Source organism: Mastomys coucha, unplaced genomic scaffold, assembly GCF_008632895.1.
Source record: "Mastomys coucha isolate ucsf_1 unplaced genomic scaffold, UCSF_Mcou_1 pScaffold20, whole genome shotgun sequence".
Classification (NCBI taxonomy): domain Eukaryota; kingdom Metazoa; phylum Chordata; class Mammalia; order Rodentia; family Muridae; genus Mastomys; species Mastomys coucha.
This window is the reverse complement of record NW_022196903.1, coordinates 82,646,731-82,662,905: the sequence shown is the minus strand read 5'-3', so window position 1 is coordinate 82,662,905 and position 16,175 is coordinate 82,646,731. Positions and strand designations below refer to the sequence as shown.

The following is a 16,175-nucleotide window of genomic DNA, read 5'->3' as shown; positions in this document are numbered from 1 at the left end:
GTTGTTGCCTGACCTCCACATACAGGCCATGGTACACTGAGTGCCTCCCCTCCCCCCGCCATCTCTATCAATAAATAAACATCATAGTAATGAGCTGTCAAATGGACGGGCAGTGTGTGAGTATCCAGCTCTGGATGGAGTACAGAGGGAACAAAGGGAGCAAAGTCACTCACTAGAGCAAAGGGCAGCACTAGAAAAGCTTCGCCAGTGGCACACAGGTATCTATAGGTAGAGGAGCCTCGTTAAAATGCCCTTATTACTAAACCGTTTTCAGACAGATGGCTCTGTTATGAATCTGTGCCTCGCTAGGCTCTGTCTCCTCTTCATTCATAGTGTGTGTGGTGTGTGTGTGTATGTCATCTTCATAAAATCACATTATTTGAAATTGTACAATGGCAGTCTTCTGTTAATTTCTTTTTAATTTTGTTTTGTTTTGTTTCACTTGGCCAGAAATCTGAATAATTATTCTGATATATTTAAATAACTAGATCTCATCCAAGTAAACAGTGTCTACTAAAAACACGAAATAAATGTAGAGACAGAAGATGAACAGGAAGGGATGGGAAAGACGGGCTGGGTGTGTGGTGGCTCCGTGGGAGGGCACCTGTCTAGCACAGACAGGGCCCTGGGTTCCATCCCTCAAGCGCAGCTGAAACAAAAGAAACAACAACAAAAAATACCACCAATTAAATAGATAGATAGATAGATAGATAGATAGATAGATAGATAGATAGATAGATAGATAAATAGATAGATAGATAAACAAAACCGTCTAATGGAGCCATGGCTAGATTGCCATAACTGCCTTGGTTTTTGTACTACTGTAGCAGACAGAATACCACAGATTGGCAAATTATAAGCAATGAAAGTTAAGAGGGCCTTCTTGCTATGTCTTTTTCTGGAGGTAGGGGAACTATGGTATCCTAGTCTGCTTCCCATTGCTGTGACATACACCATAACCAAAAGGAACATGGGGAGGAAAAGGTTAACTTGGTATTCTGGGGTCACAGCCCATCATGAAGGAGCTAGCGTAAGGTAAGAGCAGTAAGGCAGGCAGCTTAGAAGACTGCTGCTTCCCGGCTCCTTCTCAGGCTCACACTCGGCTATTGTTCTTATAGTCCAGGCCGGTCTGCTTAGGTTAACGTTGCCCACAGGGTCTCTTATGGAACCAGGAGCTTGCCCTTTGGGCTACACAGGCTAGCCAGCAAGTTCTCGGGATCCCCACCTCCCCAGGGCCAAGATTATCCTCAGTGTGCCTGCTTTTATGTAGGGGCTGGGAATCCAAACTCAGGTATGTGTGCCCAACAAGGCAAAACATCCTACTGAGTGAGCGAAAACACAGCCTCTTATGACTTATATTTTAGGTTAATTTCTTTGTGGGTATGTGAATCAGTGTTCGCCAGCATGTATGTCTCCATACCACATGTGTTCTGTGCCAAGGAGGCCAGAAGAGGGTGTCAGATTCCCTGGGACTGGAGTTACCACGTGGGAGCTGGATACCTGCACCCTGCTCCTAGATGATTACATTTTAAACAAACTTTAGGGTTTGTTTACATTCCTCTGGCCAGGGTTTTTTGCTTTCTTCACTCAGAAGTAATGGAAGAGAGAAACAAAATGATAGCAGGCACCAAAAAAACCAGGAGGAAAGGTTTGTTTCCCAGAATGGCAACTCTGGAGACTTTGGTGCGCTGGCTCTTCCTCCATTGTCAGTGTCTGTTTCAAACTGAACAGAAAGGTTTTAAAAGGGCACAAATGAGAACGGTGTGTGTGTGTGTGTGTGTGTGTGTGTGTGTGTGTGTGTGTGTAAGGAGGGGCACCAGAAAGTCGTGGGATGAAGAGGGAGTAGGGCAACACGGCAGACCCCCATCTCTACAACAACTGAGCAGATCAATGGGAAGAATTCAGGGTTTAGAAACTGACCCTCCCGATGTCACAAAAAATGTCTCTGATAACCACTGGAATTGAGGAGCAGGACAAACAGACAGAGAGGCCAAGACCAGGAGGACCATGTGGTTCAGCCACACCACATCAGTGAGAACATTCCAGAAAACTAGCACACCCTCACCATCCACCCTCCCGTGTCACTTGAGTGTCACCTAGACCATCATGGAGTCCTTGATGATGGCTCTCTCTGCTGTCCTGCAGGCGGGATGGTGACAGATACACCTGGCTGTCAGACCCCTGGGCTGCTGCTGCTGCCTCCCAAGGGCCACAGCCACTGGAGTTTCTCCTGTCAGACTCTCCTCCTCACCCAGGAACTCTTCAGCCTCACTGAAGAAGCCATGCCCTGGAGATTCTGACATCACACTGGCCACTGGCCACATGGGCGGGGGCGGGGGCGGGCAAAAAGTCAGCATCCTTCCTCCTACTGCTCCTGGCAGGCCCGTCATCTCACTGGTCCAGCTGGTAGCAGAGGTGATGTAGACAACACTGAACTAGAGACAGTTCAAAGCCTCCAGCCACTTGGAGCCATACACACTCTATCAGCTGACAGCTCAGAGTATCCTCTCCTGTGAAGCAATCAAATAGGAGCTGGGCCCCTGACCCAGGGTCTGCTCCCCAAGGGCATCCCCTGATTTAAACTCCTTCTCCTCCTTGGTCTCATCCAGCACTCCCCAGGGGGAGCAAGGGGCAGGTGAGGTATTCCTTGCCTGGGACAATGGTTATTTTCTGTTTTCTAGAATACTCTAGGTGTTTTGGGCTGGCCCATCTCCACCATCCCCCACACAGCCCTAGCCTAAGGCAGCACAGCCTCCAGAGGACTCTATGCCTATCAAAAACCAATTACTGTCCCTCATACTCATCAATATGGAGTGAGCTTAAGAGCTGCATAAATGGTTGTTACCACTTTTATTGCTTCCCATATAAACTAACGTGCCTTTAAAATACCTGGAGACCGCCTTGGAGTCGGCAGAGGGCAGGGGCCAGGAGTCTGCATTTTAACAGCTCTGAGCAGATGCTGCCCCTCGCCTAGGACCACAGTTTGCCTCCCTCACAGGAGTCTTCACAGCGTCATCCCCAGATGCTATCATACCGTGGAGTCCTGGGAAGTATAAATTGTGGAAAACCTGGATCCAGCAGGGTTGACTGTCATGTGGTGTGGCATAGCACAGGAAGTTTCAGAAGTCCCCAGGAGACTCGGCCACAGGCCAGGTGAGTCCCAAGACATGGCTGTATCCTTTGGGTCCCACTCAGTGCACTGTCACCTGCTGTGACAAGAAATCCCACCTCTGGCAGGAAAGCTGCCTGGCACTGGCTATGTGCAGACTTCGTGGCTGAGAAGTGCTGCTTCCTTGTTCCCTCCCTCCCTCCCCTCCTTCCCCAGCCCCTTCCTACCCCTGCTGTCTTTCTTCCCTTCCCTCTTCATTTTCCCCATTCCTTCCTCATTTCCTTCCTTATTTCTTCCTCCCTCCCTCCCTTCCTTCATTTTCCTTTCTCCCCTCCCCCTCCTTTACCGCCCCTTCCCTCCTTCCCTCCCACCCGTTCTTCCTTCTTCTCTTCGCTTTAACCACAGCCAGCATTACTACCAGTGTCTTAGCCAACAACAGGCACAACCACAGTGGACACACGATTTGATAGCCATCTTAGTGTGCATAAATCCACTCTGTGATGTTTGCACAGTAACGGAATCGTGCGGGGAGACATTTCTCGGAGTGCAGCCTCGTCGTTAAGTGATGTACAATTAACGGTGGTATAATCAGAAAACAATATCCACTCAAAACAAGACCATCGAAGGAGAGAAAGAAAGTGCTCTGGTGGCTGGGTAGCAAGACTTGGGACAAAAAGAGAAGCCTGAGTTACAAAGCAGGCGAGGAGGAGCAGGTGGCCCAATCAGGAATGTCTACAGGGCATTAGAGACAGCCCCAATGCATCAGGAGGGGGCAGAGTGAAGTTGGCCTGGCCTGGGCTTGTCCTGTGGAGGAGCCCCTCAGCTCTGGTGCCTCACTGGGCCCATCCCTGCTGTCTCCTCACTGGGCCCTTTGTTCCATTTAAGCCTGGTTGTCACAGACCACCTGCTAATCCCATTGCCTAGCTCTGAGCCAGTGAGGCTTCCCACACTGTGGCTGACCTCAGATTCCAGGTCACCAACCTCCCTTGGCCTCCCAGCTAGTACTACATCTCCCAAGCTTCAGAGATTTTGTTCCCCTGGGAGTTTAAAACACAAATGATATTTTTTTTTTCCCTCATGTTTTCCTTTGCCAGTTCACTCATCTGTTCATAACTAGTGTTATTTTGTGCTCGGCACCATGAGGGCTCACAGACTTGACTAGTCCCTGCGTGGTTAACCAAACACATGAGTGTCCCTCCAAAATGTCTGTGCTGAACCTTCATCCTCAGTGAGAGGAGAGGGGCACTTGGAAGGGACAAGGCTATGAAGGCTGAATCCTATGAATGTCATTATAAAAGAGCCCTAAGATAGGGCTGGAGAGGTAGCTCAGTGGTGAAGAGCACTGGTTGCTCACCTAGCGTTACCAGGTTCCGTTCCCAGTAACCACATGGTAGCTCACAACTGTCTGTAACTCCAGTTCTAGAAAATGTAACGCCCTCTTCTGGCCTCTACAGGTATTGCATACATGTAGGGCACAGACATACATGTGGTATGCAGACATACATGCAGACAAAACACCCATCCACATACAGTATATATAAATAAATATTTTTTAAAAGAGATAGTGCAGCCCAAGAAAGCTGTTTGTCCTTCTGCCTAATGAGGATATGTGGCTGAAGATCAGGACTCACCAGACACCTGCCTGCTGGTTCCTTCCTCACAATGTTCCCAGGCTCCAGAAGAAACAAACCTGAAGATTTGGCTGCTCATAAATCACCCTGCCTAAGGTATTTTGTTATAGCAACATGAAAGGGCTAAAAAGTGTCACATTGAGTACTTGCTGGTGTGCTGAGAACCTAGCTAAGCCATAAAGCAAACACTGGAATGCCAGGTAGCATCCGCAAAGACGCGGTCCCTCAGAAGTGAGTGATGATGTTCTGCAGGGGACAGGGTTGGATCACTGCAGCCTCGCTGGCTTCTCCAGGAGTGAATGCTTGGCCCAGTTAGTTGTGCACAATGCTTTGCATGGATGCGAGCACCTTACTGCATCCCCAATATTAAAGAACACATCCGTGTCTGTAACAGCTTGAACTAGCTGCAGCTAGCTGGATCCCTGAGGCAAACGGTGGGTTAATTATCATCAAGGTAAACAAACATCCTTGCAGGGATCACGTTCCGACTACACGCAGCATAGCAGTTCATCTTCACCTAATCAACGTTTTCAATCTCAATCGTACGCGTTGACACTTCAAAACTGTTACAACAAAATCTGCAGCCTTACTGGAGAGTGAATCTTCTTAGCAAACAGATGTAGACAGAAACTCAACTTTCCAAAGGCAAGACACAAAATCAGTATAGATTGAACTTCAATTTTATGGTAATTGGTATGCAAATATTCTCCAGCATCCTTCTAATCCACGTAACTGGATGTAATGGCTAGCTTATTGCTGTCTTCTCAAAGCATCTGTGTCAATGGAATCTTTTATTCCAAGGTTCTTTTATTAGCAGCTAGCAAAGCTTCAGTTATGGCTTCCATAACCATCAGTGAATGGTCCTTTCTGGTCTTCAACTCTGAACTCCCATGGCCCATGCCTCCCCCAGCCTCTGCCATGCCCCCCACCAACCCCTCCACCTTTGCTTCCAGCTAAGCCACTAAAGCCAGGGATTGGTCGTTTCTGGTCTTCCACTATTTATAGCCACAGCCTCTTCACCAGGGCCTTGGAGCTGTCCGTAGTGCTGACCGTGAGACCCTGTCCTTCCTCTAACCGTGAACTGATCCTTCCATGCCAATTGACCTTGACACTAGTTTAATCAGCATGGCTTTGATTCCAGTCTTGGATGCTGTTCTTTGTCTGACCACTTCTCTGAATATGCTGTGCCCCACTACTGGACCGATCCCATCTTGCCCACTCCGGCTAACTCAGAAGTACTCTGAGTGGCAGGTCCCTTCCAAAGACAATTGTCTTCGTCTTTCTTTTCTAGGAAGTCCTTTCTATCTTTCATACCCCATCACAAAGCTAGACCAGAGACAAAGCGGGAGCTAATGCTAACCTGGGTCGTTTCTTAGCCTCTTCTCCACAGATAACGGAGTCTTTGAGAGGCAGGCCCCTACCTCCACCTTCTCCTTCTCTTCCCTTCACCCATTTTCCTCCTCTTCTCTCACAGCTCTCCTGCTGCATTTTGCTCCCAGCAGGGCATTGGGAAAGTTTCAGGTGTGCAGAATCATCAGACAATCTACCACAGCACTAGTAGCACTGCCTGGGTCCTTGGGGGCAGAGTGAGTGCCTGGTGCTCCTTCACTGCCCTGCACCCAGAGGTACTGGGAGGAGGCTGTCTCTTCTGTCGTGAGTATGGATTCTGCACTGCCTGGGTGTGTAAATTAAGGAATAATAGAGCAGCAGAAACATAAGCCTTCAATGATGGGGAATGTGTTTGTCTGCTAAGAAGCAATTTCAGCGAAAATTAACTCCATTCCAACGGGAAGAGTGAGGCTTGGCATCAGCCGGCCAATCCCCAAGGACAATGAAATTACTCCGTCAAATCTCTGCTTGCTTAAATTAACCAAGCGAGCACTCCAGGATCCTGGCTAGAGACAGCAAGTAACTAGGTTTTAATGAGCAAAAATAGCTTCTTGGATAAATGAGAAAAATAAGCCACAGCCTACCTCTATCCCACACTTGCAGGGTGCATATCTCAAGGACACTTTGCTCCAGGGCTCCGAGTGGCTATGAGAGAGCCGTGAAGTTTCTATGCCAGCCAAGGCTGTGCTGTCAGGTTGAGTCCTTGGCCAACAATGTTCGGTCTACCTGTCTCCACAGACTGTGTCTGGTAATAGTGTATGAGACACCAGTGTCCTGCACAGCAAGGTCATTGCATTTATCCTCAAAATCATGGACTGGCCAAAGCCATGGGCTGTCCAAGTGGGTCCTAGGAAGATGCTAATGGTAACATTCAACCTGGGAGGGAGGAACCCAACACATCTTGAATCAAGGCAGCTGTGATCACCCACATGAGGCCATACCTCTCTCTAGGACTATAGAAAAGCTAAACAATTCACCAGGTAGAGAACTCTTGAGTTATATAGAGAATGTGTAGGTAGACTTGGAGTTGTGATTCAAGTTATATGGAGAGTGTGAAAATTGACTGGGAGTTGGGACTCTAGGGTTATAGAGCAAGCATAAAGGTTGAGTCGGGGGTTGGGACTCTTGAATAGTGCTGCTACTGCCTGTAAGTTTCTCTGGGGACTCCCCATGAGTCACCCATGCAGTGTGGGTAGAACTCCTCAGTAACAGAGATGCAAGTCACCCAGGAGAATTTCTGGTGACACAGACGGTTTGAGCCAGTGATGCTTCTATAAGCCAAGGCGGTGCACTCGCTGACTCACCAAGCCAGACTTTGCTGTCATCCTTCCTTTGCTTTGTTAAGCCTGAGGTATAACACAAGCCGGAGATACATGGGTCACAGCTGACGCTGCTGTCCCAGGTGACTGTCTTCTTCAGGGGGGATCTCGGGTCTGTTCCTTGGGCTGTCAGCCAGTTCACCCACAGTGAGCTCCTTTATATAAAGTAGACCAGCTGCATAATGGTAGTAGTCACACCCGCAGCATGCCCACTACCCAACATCTGTGTGATTGCATAGCTGGCACAAGGTAGGGAAAGGTGAGACCCCTTGATGGATGAGCCTCGCCATGGGTCTCCTTACTGTCTAACCAGGTATGTTGAAAGCTTGATACCCAAGTGTCAGTAGTAGGTACATGGGAGTGAGGGCCCAGCCCTGACCACACCCACATGGATACACCTTATCTCCAGGAGTTTTAAAGAGTATTTACATCTTTTCATTATTGTTTTATGTGTATGTGTGTTTTAATTGTATGTTTAGACAACCACATACATGCAGTGCCTGTGGAGGCCAGAAGAGGGTGTTGGATCCCTTAGAACTGAAGTTACAGATGGTCATGGGCTGCCATATGGATGCTGGCAACCAAACCCTGATCCTCTGCAAAATCTGTCAGTGCTTTCAACTGATGAGCCATCTCTCCAGCCCCAGTCTCTGGGGTTTTACTTCAGCTTGGGGACAACTGGCACCGGTGTGTTGCTAGGCCAGGTGGCCAGGTCTGATGCTTGTCTGATGGTGTGCCAGGGAAGGGCACAAGCTTTATCCTTGGCTGTCTTGTGGAGAGACTGTTTCTCTCTGACTTGCCTTTTTTGTCTTGTTTTGTATGTGTGCCAGAGACAGAACCCCAGGCTTCACACATGCCAAGCACACCCCTCGTGCCTGACCAGTTCTGGGAGGCTAAGGCAGCAAGTAGGTGTAAGCTTCTGTCTGTCTGTCCTCTGCCTGCTGACACTCCCACCTATTCATTTGTCCCCTTCCTTCCAGGAGCACTATGGGCTACCACCAGGATCTCCACGGTGCCACTCCCACCTGAAGTCAAGCAAAGGTGATAGAGATGAGATGCCTGTCCACTCTAGTTCTTTCTTATCCCCATGGGGATAAATTATTTAAAAGCTGGACATAGCGGCTCTCACCTTTAACCTACTGTTCGGGAAGCTGAGGCAGGAAGATCATTGTGAGTTTAGGGTCAGCCTGGGCTACCCAGTGACACTGTTTCATGCTAGAGATACTCAGGAAGACTCTGTCAAAACCAGAAGCAGAAGATGAGTAAGATGTGACAGTGGGCCAAGCAGCAGTCAGAGAGAGGACTCAGAGCCAGGGGACCTAGGGTGTGATATCTCCTAAGAAGGTAATGCTTCAACAAGAAGGCAGAAGAGTACCAGGATGAGGTCAGGACGTTGTGAGGACATTGCAGCTGGGTCCCAGACAGGAGAATATTCCCTTTATTCAGAAGGTGAGATTGGGCAGGCTAAGCAATTGGAGGGAGAGGAGCCATCAGAGCTGGCCAGGGAGGCCCCAGTCACATCAGGTGCCTGACAGCCACTCTAACATGGCCTCTGTTCTGAATAAGATGGGGCCACTGGAGCATGCAGACTCAAAGGCATCTCCCCAGGGACCAATGCCCGCAGTCTCTGTTGCCAGGAGAGCCAAGCCCTCTAGGTGCTGTATTCAGCCTTGGAGAGCAGCCTCTGCCCAGGCTTCCCTCCCCTCCTTGAAAATATCTGACTGATGAGGGCAGTGCAGACTGAACCCGAGTGCTCTTTCCCCAACCATCCCTGCTCCAGAGCTGAGTTCCCACCTCAGATCAGGCCTTCAGATGCTATGCTGCCCCTTTCTAGCCCTCTCCTCCCAGCATGAGGACCAGTGTGGATCCCCAGGCTGCTTTTTGTGAGTATCGTGGCCAATCTCCCCACTTCTGGAACAGATATGTACTGCTGTGGCCCTGGAACTGTCTCCCTAGGTCTTGTTCCCAAGTGTGTCCACGTAAAACTGTTGTCAGCTCGCCACGACTGTAACTCTCCCCAAGGCGATTGACTTCTGAAGGGAGAAGGTTCGTGCAGGTTCAGCTTTGGGGGCTCCAGGCTATGCTCACATGTCTAGGGTGTTTCGTGGTCTGAGGTGGCCTGTCATAGTGGGCCAAGCAAATGGCCCACTTTTGTAAAGCAAAGTGAGGTAAAGCAAAATAAGAAGGAAATAAAACAAGACAAACAGGGCTGGAATCCCTCTGCATCCCAGCTACCTAACAATCTCCAACTAGGACATTCCTCTCTAAGGTTCTTCCACTCTATAGTGGTGCCAAGATGGGTCTTTAGGTGATACTTAAGTTTCAAATTACAGCAATATTTAGTACCTTTCTACCTGAGCTCTTGGTAGAGAAAGAGAAACTGCCTATCAAAGCCCAACATGGGTTCTGATGTATGGAGGCTGGCACAGAGCTATCCTGTAAGCTGATGATAATAACCTCCAGCTGGAGCATCCCATGATCAGAGAAGTTGGTCCTGTGGTCTGGAGCAACCACACAACAGACCTCAAAACAGAACCAGATGGGCAAAGGGCCAAAGGATACAAATAGGTCAACAGACATCTCAAAGATACTCAGAAAATGCAAATGAGGCCAGCCTTGTGAAACTGGCAAGATTTTGTCTGTTGTTATCTTGGACTATCTGGGGGAGAAGCTCTGAGTCCAGCCATTCTTCTCCTAGACAAGGGCCCAGAAAAGCAATGCTGTAGTGTTCCTTGGAGCCATACATATGTCTGTCAGCCTGGACTGGCTGAATGCTCTACTCTCTGAGGATGCAGTAACTCTACAAACACCAGAACATCAGCTCAGTCCTACCTGAATAGAAAAGGTTCTCTGTAGCCTTGGGTGCCATGCATCATCTTCCTGAAAGAAACTGCCCCCACAGTATTCTAAGGTACAGGATTGGTCAGGGCCAGTTGGGTTTATCCTCAGTCCTTTGGCTAGTTTAAAAGAGAGCAGATGGGGTAGGAAAGCAGCTTCCCCAGCATGTGGTTTATGCCTGCAACCCCAGCACTTGGAGGGTGGAGGCAGGAGAATGGAAAGTTCAAGGCCATCTTCCACCACATAGCCTGCCTCTATGTCCTGCCTCACACTCCAGTCACTTTTGCCTCACACATTTGGGGTCAGCTTGGAAAGGCTAGTGGTTTGGGAAGGGCCCACTGAACTCAGCCAGGCTCCCAGCCTTGTCTGTGGCCAGCTAGGACAATGGCTGACTCATCTGGGGGACCTTCCCATTAGCTGGAACAAAAGGACAGCAGGCTGTGAGCTGCTTCCTCTCAGGCAGCCTGGCCCAAAGCTCTCCACAAGACAGTCTCAGGCATCCAAGAGCAGGAGAGCCACTCTCAGACACACACACTGAGACTCTGTCTGAGCTCAGAGGGGAGATAGTTCACCTGAGAACAACAGTAGGGACTGAAAGTTGCATGGCAAAGTTCCGACTCCCAGTCAGTGAAGGGCTGGGTTGTTTCTGCCAGCCCCAGGACTGCGGTCTCTGCCCGGTTTCTTTTTATAACTTCTTGGCCAGATTACTACTTAAAACGTGAATTGCTGAAAGAAAAGGTGAGAACAGAAATAGCCCAGAAAAAGAAAATATTGCAGCACCCATCAGAGTGCTGGGCGTTGGCTTAGGGATGAAGCCCTGGTGTAAAGCTCATTCCCTTTGCCAGGCCTGTGGGGCTCTGGCTCTGGGTAGGGATCAGCCTAAGGGATGGGCGGGGGGATTAAGGTTTTGATTAGGCCCGGATGGAAGTCTGGAGCCTGCTCTTGGTTCATCTGCAGATGCATTGAGCTGGACAGGTGTGTGAGCGCTCCCCCTGCCCCCAGCTCTTCCTCTCCCGCCCCCACACCCTGTGTGCATTTATACAGTGTTATTGATGACTTCCAGTCAGAATCCACTCGTCACATAGAACTATGTCACTCAGAAGACTCTATTTATCCTATAGATATTTACTGAAGACCATGCACCCTATGGCCCTTCCAGGTGTCAGAGACGGAACAGAAGGCAAAGACAGCCCCTCAGAGCTGCACGATGGTTTCAGCAGCTAAGAGCACTTGCTGCTCTTCCACAGGATGAGAGCTTTGTTCCCAGCACCCACTTGGGGCAGCTCACAACCACCCTCAACTTCAGAGGATATAGTGCCCTCTTCTGGCTATGTGGACAACTGCATGCACACATGCACATACCCACAAGACATGCATACACATAAAGAAATAATAAATATATTTCTATAAAATTGATGATCTCCATGTCCTTTGGTGCCCAAAAGGGCAATCAACAAACACATGACATCTGTCGTAGTTTAAATAGATAGGTCCCACCTGGGCTCCTGTGCTGCAGCTGTGGGGCTTTAGGAAGGAGACTGGGGCCCTGCTCTCATCAGTAGGTCCATCTGTAGGTGGATTCGTGATTTGACAGCACTGTTGGAAGATGGTTAAAGTGAGGCATTGGGGCCTGGTGGGAGAAAGTCATGGCAAGTCTTTGAAAGGTGTCTCCTGCCCTAGCTCCTTCCTCTCTGACACCTCTCTGCCTCCTGGTCACACCATCTGAGCATCTCTGCTCCACCAAGTCCTTCCACCTCTGAACAGGACAAAGGTGGTGAATAGAAGTGCAGGACAGGCAGGGGAGTAGGAAGGGGGAATTCTCCCTGAAGCCTGGGAACTGAGTGGAGTCCAGGGAGAGCCCAGGGAAAGGCATGGCCCTCACCTCTGAGAAGCAGGACCAGGATGCCCCCAGAGGGCCAGGATAAGGACATCTAGCTTGTCACAGCAGACAGAGACAGCATAGCCAGCTAGCATTCCAGCTTAGGGAAGTTGGAGTGAGGATGGCTTCCACGTGGGCAGGACAGGCAGAAAGCATGGGTCCCTTGACCCCTGGATTAGAGTACAGGGAGGGACACCTAGATCTGGCATGAGGGGGGTTAACAGCCTAGGTTTGGGCATAGATAGCCTTGGGGTCTGCAGGTCTCATCTCCTGCTGGCTTTGTTCATGTCTGTGATTATCCACAAATACTGTAAATTAACAGTGAACACAGGTACAACTGAGGGATGCATTTCTATAACCTTGTTCTAGAGCAGTGGTTTTCAACCTGTAGGTGGAGACCCCTTTGGGGGGTCAACTGACCTTTTCACAGGGGTTGCATATCAGACATTCTGCATAGTACACATTTACATCACAATTCATGACAGCAGCAACATTACAGGTATGAAGCAGCAAGGAAATGATTTTATGGTTGGGGGTCACCACAATGAGAGGAACTATATTAAAGGGTCACAGCACTGGGAAGGCTGAGAACCACTGTCGTGGAGTGTGTCAAGCTCACCCGATTGTGCTGGACAGGGTTCTCCAGAGGAACAGAATCAGTGCAACGAATATGTGTTAGAGAGGGATTACTAGATTGGCTTACAGGGTACAAGCTGGGCAGTTCCACAGTGGCCATCTGTATATTGGAAAGGCAGAGACCCTAGGAGCTGCTCACTCTACAAGGCCGCTCTACAAGGCCGGGTGCCTCGGTAGTCCCAGTGTGACAGTGAAGACCTGGGGAACTCCTAGAGAGCAACTAGTCTTCAGTCCATGTTGAAAAGCTGAAGAAGCTGGGTTCCTGTGTCAGGGAGAGATATAGCAGCAGTGGAGGAGGGAGGAGGAGGGAGGGGAAGAGGGAGAGGAGAAAATGCACTTGCCAGCTGGGAGTGAAAGCCGACAGGCAAAAGCAGTGACTTTTTCCCTTGGCTTTCTTCATACCTGGACCACTGCTGGAGAGTGCTGCCCACTCTGGGCCTTCTACCTCTCAGTTAATCCTTCTAGGGAATGTTCTCACAGACCTACCCAGAGGCTCCTCCCTTCATTGACTCCAGAGCCCATCAAATTGACAAGAGTCAGCATTACACTTTGGTGCTGGCCAAGCCCAGCGGGAAGCACTTTGCAGTCCTGTGTTCTTAACGCTCACACTAGCCGCCCACAGAGAAGCAGCCAGAGGCTTGGAGATGCGACAGGGACCTGCCTGAGTTCTGTTTCTTGGTGAAAGAAAAATCCCGCAGAACACTTGTAGACACAGTGAAACAGAGCCGGGAGCCTGACCGGGTCTAGCTGAGCCTGTCAGCCCCGCTCTGATCCCACACTGAGGCATTTTTCATAAATAGGCTTTTTTATTAATGCACAAAAGCAGGGGCTGCACTGTGCTTGCCATGTTCTACTTTATTCCTTGGAAGCAGAAGCATAGAAAGGAGTGTTCTGGTAACACAGTCAGGGCACAGGGGACGTGCTCGGTGACATGCCACCTCTGTCCCCCGGTGCTTAGGTTCAGGAGAAGCTGCAGAAGGAGGGCAGATGCAGCCTCTGCTTTAAGTTAATAAGCATCACTTGCAGTGGGGTTGGCTCAGGAAAGCCATGGCTGGCTAAGCTGGAACTGGAGAAGACATGACAAAGGGAAGCAGGATTGTAGAATCTCTCACCCCGTGAGATGAATAAAAACAAAAGGGAAAAGCCTGTTTGAAAAGCATGGAAGAGCTGGGCTGTAGTGGCACACACCTTTAATCCCAGCATTCCGGAGGCAAAGGCAGGTGAATCTCATGAGTTTGAAGCCAGCCTGGTCTACAGAGTAAGTTCCAGGATAGCCAGGACTACACAGAAAAACGCTGTCTCAAAAAAGAAACAAAGAAACAAACAAAAGCCTTGGAAGAAGGGCTGGGCAGATGGCTCAGTGGGTAAAGCATTTGCCCTGTAAACCTAATGACCTGAGTTCAAATCCCCAGAAACCATGTAAAAGCTACACACATAATACAAATGCTAGTAACCCCAGGTCATCTCTAAGGGAAAATCAGAGATGGAGACAAGAGGACTGCAGGAAGCCTGTGGGCTGTAACCAGAAGAAGGTAGCAGTGAACAAGAGAGCCTCTCTCTCTCTCTTTCTCTCTCTCTCTCTCTCTCACACGCACACGCACACGCACATGCACACTCACACACACACACAATCCATGCCATAACAAACTACTAAAAGAAAGTAATTTGGGACTTGCAGTTCCAGAGGTTTGATTCATGGCCACCATGGTGGGGAACACAGGCAGGCACGAGAGCTTACATGATGAGACATGAGAACTAACTGGGAACAGCATGGGACTGGGAACAGCATGGGCTTCTGAAACCTTAAAGCCCCTCTCCCCTCCAACAAGGCCACACCCCTAATCCTTCCCAAATAGTTCTACCAAGTAAAATGTATGAGTCTATGAGGTCCAGTATGCAGAGGAAGAGGCAAGATTACTGCAAGTTCAAGCCTGATCTACACAATGAGATGGTGTCTCAAAACATGTACAACAGAAAAAAGGAAGAAAGGAAGGGGAGGGAAGGAAGGAAGGGAGGGAGAAAGGAAGGGAAGGAAGGAAGGGGGGAAGGGAGGGAGGGAGGGAAGGAAAGGAAGGAAGAAAGGAAGGAAGGAACAAGGAAAGAAAGAAACCCCCAAACAAACAAGAAAAGCTCCACTACACTAAAAAAAGAAGAAAGAAAGAAAAGAAAGAAAGAAAGAAAGAAAGAAAGAAAGAAAAGAAAAGAAAAAGAAAACAATGATGAGTAACTTTAAAATCTCCTGCCATAAAAGGGTCACCACCCTGGCAAGTGTCACTATCCCAGTCCACCTGCAGGCTCTCAGACAGCCTTGTACCCCACTCCCAGCACAGACATCAAGAGGGAAAACCACTTGGCTACCCTAAGCAGCCTCAGGCCTTGTTCTGAGCCATGGCCTCCAGAGCAGCACCAGTCTCACTTCTAGCCCCTATTAGTCATGATCTTAGACCAGTGTTTTCTGCACAGGATCCCTCCCCCTCAGGCACCTGAGAGAAGCCACCAGCACCCACCCATCTGAGAACAGGATCTTTGCTGTTTCATTTCACACTAGCCTTATTGACTAGCCTAGGAGACAGTCAGTTCTCCCCAGAAATCAGACAAGTGGCACATCCACCAGGTCACCAGCTGAGGCCCAAGCAGCTGTACTTGCACAGTCTCAGGTTTTGAGGCAACTCCAGCAGACTGGACCCCAGAAGGCTATCACCTGCTGAAACAAGTCTCAAAGCCTGAAAATGTTTCCTCTCTCAGTATAAAGACACCCATTAAAGGCTAGGCAACAAACAAACCCTTGAGCAACCATGACACAAAGGAAATTAAGATGGCTCCAGTGACTGTCCCCAAAGAAACAGAGATGTGTAAGCTGCCCAAAAAAGGAGTTCAAGCTGTGACCATCTGGGAAGCTTGTGAGATGCTGACTGACACAGACAGGAGGCCAGATCTGAAGTTGAGGCAAATAACAAAAGGAATCAAGGCTGAGTTACCGGATACCCAAGGGCACTCCCAAAGAACTGTTGAACTTGAAGGCGAATTATTTGAGATCAGCCAGTAAGAGAAAAAAAAATGAATAAATCTGATGGGAGAGGGTGGAGAAAGCACAAGACAGGATGAGAATTCTTCAGCAGGAAATCCAGAAAGCATGGGTACTCAGAAGAAAAGAGGAAAGGGGGAGTAAGTTTATTTACTGGCTGAGCTGGGCATGGTGGCACACTTTAATCCCAGAACTTGGGAGGTAGAGGCAGACGGATCTCTATGAATTCTAGGCCAGCCTGGTCTGTGTAGTGAGTTTCAGGCTAGCCAGGGTTATTACACAGTGTGACCCCATCTCAACAACAACAACAAAAACCAATGACCAACAACAAAAACGAAAACCAATGAGC

The 16,175-nt window shown here is 49.1% G+C and overlaps 2 long non-coding RNA genes across 2 annotated transcripts; one reads left to right on the top strand and one right to left on the bottom strand.

Moving 5' to 3' along the window:
• Nucleotides 1-401: 401 nt before the first annotated feature.
• Nucleotides 402-2,241, bottom strand: LOC116098235. Its single transcript, XR_004121753.1, has 2 exons — nucleotides 2,097-2,241; nucleotides 402-649 (listed from the first exon to the last, which is right to left on the bottom strand). It is a non-coding gene; the product is annotated as an uncharacterized LOC116098235 (long non-coding RNA).
• A 148-nt stretch (nucleotides 2,242-2,389) lies between these two features.
• On the top strand, nucleotides 2,390-11,496 carry LOC116098234. The gene is made up of 3 exons (XR_004121752.1): nucleotides 2,390-2,635; nucleotides 2,999-3,153; nucleotides 11,408-11,496. It is a non-coding gene; the product is annotated as an uncharacterized LOC116098234 (long non-coding RNA).
• Nucleotides 11,497-16,175: the final 4,679 nt, after the last annotated feature.